Below are 3056 nucleotides of genomic sequence, written 5' to 3'. Positions count from 1 at the left end.
CCTTGTTTATAGTGTGATCAGAGTGTCCTGTTGCAGGGAAACATTAGACTACTGAGTATTTTTACCTAGTGGAAGGTGTCCCTGCCCGTGGCAGGGGTTTGGAACTGGATGATCTGTAAGGCCCCTTCCAGCCCAAACCATTCTGTGATTCTGTAATTCCCAATAGTTAGTTCCTTTGTTAGTAGGGAATATCCTGTGTTACATCCTCAAACTGTACTACCCTACTTCTGCCCTGCCCCTGTGCAAGGACATGGTCACCCTTGTGGCTCTTGATCTGACTAAGAGAGGTGGTAAGAAAAGGTCCAGGTACCCTGTATAGAGCTGAACAGGATCTGCCAATTTGAACCACATGATGGGCTTCCCAGTGGGAGCAAGACCAGGCTCTGGACCACTCCTGACTAGCCCCCTTGGCTGTGTATCACCAGTTGTCAGTACTTCAGAGTCCCACTGCTGCCCCAGCTTCTGGGATGTGCCCCTTCCATTTCCTGCTGCCCCACAGCAGCCTTCATGCACTCACTGCTCCTCACCTCAGGACTCCAACTGTGGCTCCCCAGTTCCTCCCAAACCACACCGCTGCCAAGGGTAGTGCATCATCTTCTGTGCCACCCAGCCAAAAGCAAAGCAAGCACGGCTCTATTAGGAGTAAACATCCTGCTGCAGCGTTCAGATATGGACAAAAGACTCCAGAAGGTGATGTACGTGTGTCCTGGGTTCAGCAGTAGCAGTTGTTTTTCTCCTCAGTAGCTGGTGCAGTGCTGTGGTTTTGACTTTCAGCCTGGGAACAGCACGATAACACCGATACTTTTACTTACTGCTCAGTAATGTTTAGTCTGACCAAGGACTTTCTGAGTCTCATGCTCTGCTAGGGAGGAGGGGAAGCTGGGAGGAAGCAGGGACAGGACACCTGACCCAAACTAACCAAAGGGGTATTCCACACCACAGCACATCATGCCCAGTATAAACTGGGGGCAGTTACCAGGAAGGATTAGATCACTGCTCAGGTTGGGCTGTGTATCAGTCAGCGGGTGGTGAGCGGTTGTATTCTTTTCCCTTGTTATTTCCCTTATCATTATTATTATTGGTGGTAGCAGTAGTGATTTGTGTTATACCTAAGCTACTGGACAGTTCTTATCTCAACCCGTGTGAGTTACATTTTTTGATTCTCCTCCCCATCCCTCTGGGAGCCAGGGGAAGAAAGAGGGGTGAGTGAGCAAGTGTCTGTGTGCCCAAGTTGCCGACTGAGCTTAAACAACATGCCACCTGCATAGTTTACAATGGCAACCAAACATATGCATGCACTGTTAGTTCCATCAGAAAGAGTGCAGGCTGCTCCTGGTGAAACACCAGCTGGTAGAAAATGAGCTCGCTGAAATGTCTCCTGTAGAGGGGGATCCAGCCCTGCACATAACACAGCCTTCTCTGTGTGCCTGCTCTGTCAGCTGAGACAGCTGCTGGATGCTCTGTGTGATCTTATGTGATGGGAGCACCAAAGGGAAGAGATTCATCTTACAGACTGTCCTCAGGTGATAGGGGTTCAACCAATTAACCTGCTCAGGCTTAAGTAGAACAAATGGCTGGGAAGCCCCTAACTCCACATGACTCCCACCATTAAATGGGGCTTTCTATCTTGAATTAGGCTGAAGCTGCTTTCAAAACTGTTCTCAGCAGTGCTTGCAGTGCAGAGCTGTGCAAACCCAAGTACTTTATTCCAGATGCTCCACCTACATTTTTTGCTGGCTGCTGTTACCACATCTGTATTTGTTTTCTGAACATTTGCATGTTCTCTGGATTGGAGCTGGCAGCAAATAAAGCGCTTCTAGCCAAGAGATGACACTTAGATTCGCATTTCTTTTCTGGCTCTGGCAGCAAGGTTGGTGGTGTTGCTGCCACTTCGTGGCATTCCAACACAATTCCTTGGATTCTGGACTGTTGCATTTCAAAGCTGTCCAGTACAAGAAATGCCAACAGGAAGCTGTGTGATTCCTGCCATCTGACTTGCCTGGTGTGCAGGGGTTGTGGTGCTCCATCACTCCAGGCCAAAAGCCCATGCCAATCCATACCTGCCCTAGTTTGCCACCAGAACACTGACTCAGGCTTCCAATGAGTACCCACAACCTATGGTAGCTGGGGCAGCAGTGTCCTCACAGAGATCAGACACTCGTGCACTGGGCTGTGCTGAAGAGAACGCATGTGTGCCTGCGGCTGCCTGCCTGGCTTCTGAATCACAGATTGGGATGGGATGGGTTGGGATGGGATGGGGAGGGTTGGGTTGGGAGGGACCTTCAGAGCCCATCCAGTCCAACCCTCCTGCAATGAGCAGGGACATCAACTGGATCAGGCTGCCCAGGCAGACCCACAGCCACCCTGGCCTTGAACGTCTCCAAGGATGGGGCATCTACCACAGCATCCCATGGGCACATTTCTCCCAGTCCCTGCCTTTGCCTTCTGTGACTTGGGCAGTTGGCTGGAGCCTCTGCTGGTGAAGACCAAAGCAAAAACCTGTCATTGAGTACCTCAGTGTCCTTTCTCCATGCCCCAGGTAACTTGGTCTTTCATTTCCTTCTGCAAGGGGGCCACGCTTTCCCTCGGCTTCCTTTTATCCTTGACACACCCATAGGAGTTGTTCTTGTTGCCCCTACACCTCCTCCTCCTGCTGCATCCCTCCTCTTCCACTGCCCATCTCCATCCCACCTCCAAAATGAACCCTCCTCGCTTTAGCCCTAAGCATGGATTGTAGCAAACAAACCTTTTGGGGTGCAAGGGGTAGGGAAATGATAGAACAGAGGATGTGAGTGACACAGGTGCAGCTGCACCCTGGCCAGCAGAGAGGGCAGCTTGTATTCAACTCACCCTCGCTCCCCACCAGAACCAGAACAAGACCCACACATGTATGGCCACAACCACTGCTGCCTTCCCATGCTCTTCTTCTTACCTTCCATGTGTCTTGCAGTGGGCCTGGGGGAGACCTGCTGTCACACCACTTGAAACACTGATGGATGGCAGTGAACTGAGTCCCAGTCCCACCTTGCCTGAGCAAAGGCACCACCAAGCTCCTC

Source organism: Melopsittacus undulatus, chromosome 7 (genome assembly GCF_012275295.1).
Source record: "Melopsittacus undulatus isolate bMelUnd1 chromosome 7, bMelUnd1.mat.Z, whole genome shotgun sequence".
Classification (NCBI taxonomy): Eukaryota; Metazoa; Chordata; class Aves; order Psittaciformes; family Psittaculidae; genus Melopsittacus; species Melopsittacus undulatus.
The sequence above is the reverse complement of the archived record's forward strand: the minus strand, read 5'-3'. Positions refer to the sequence as shown.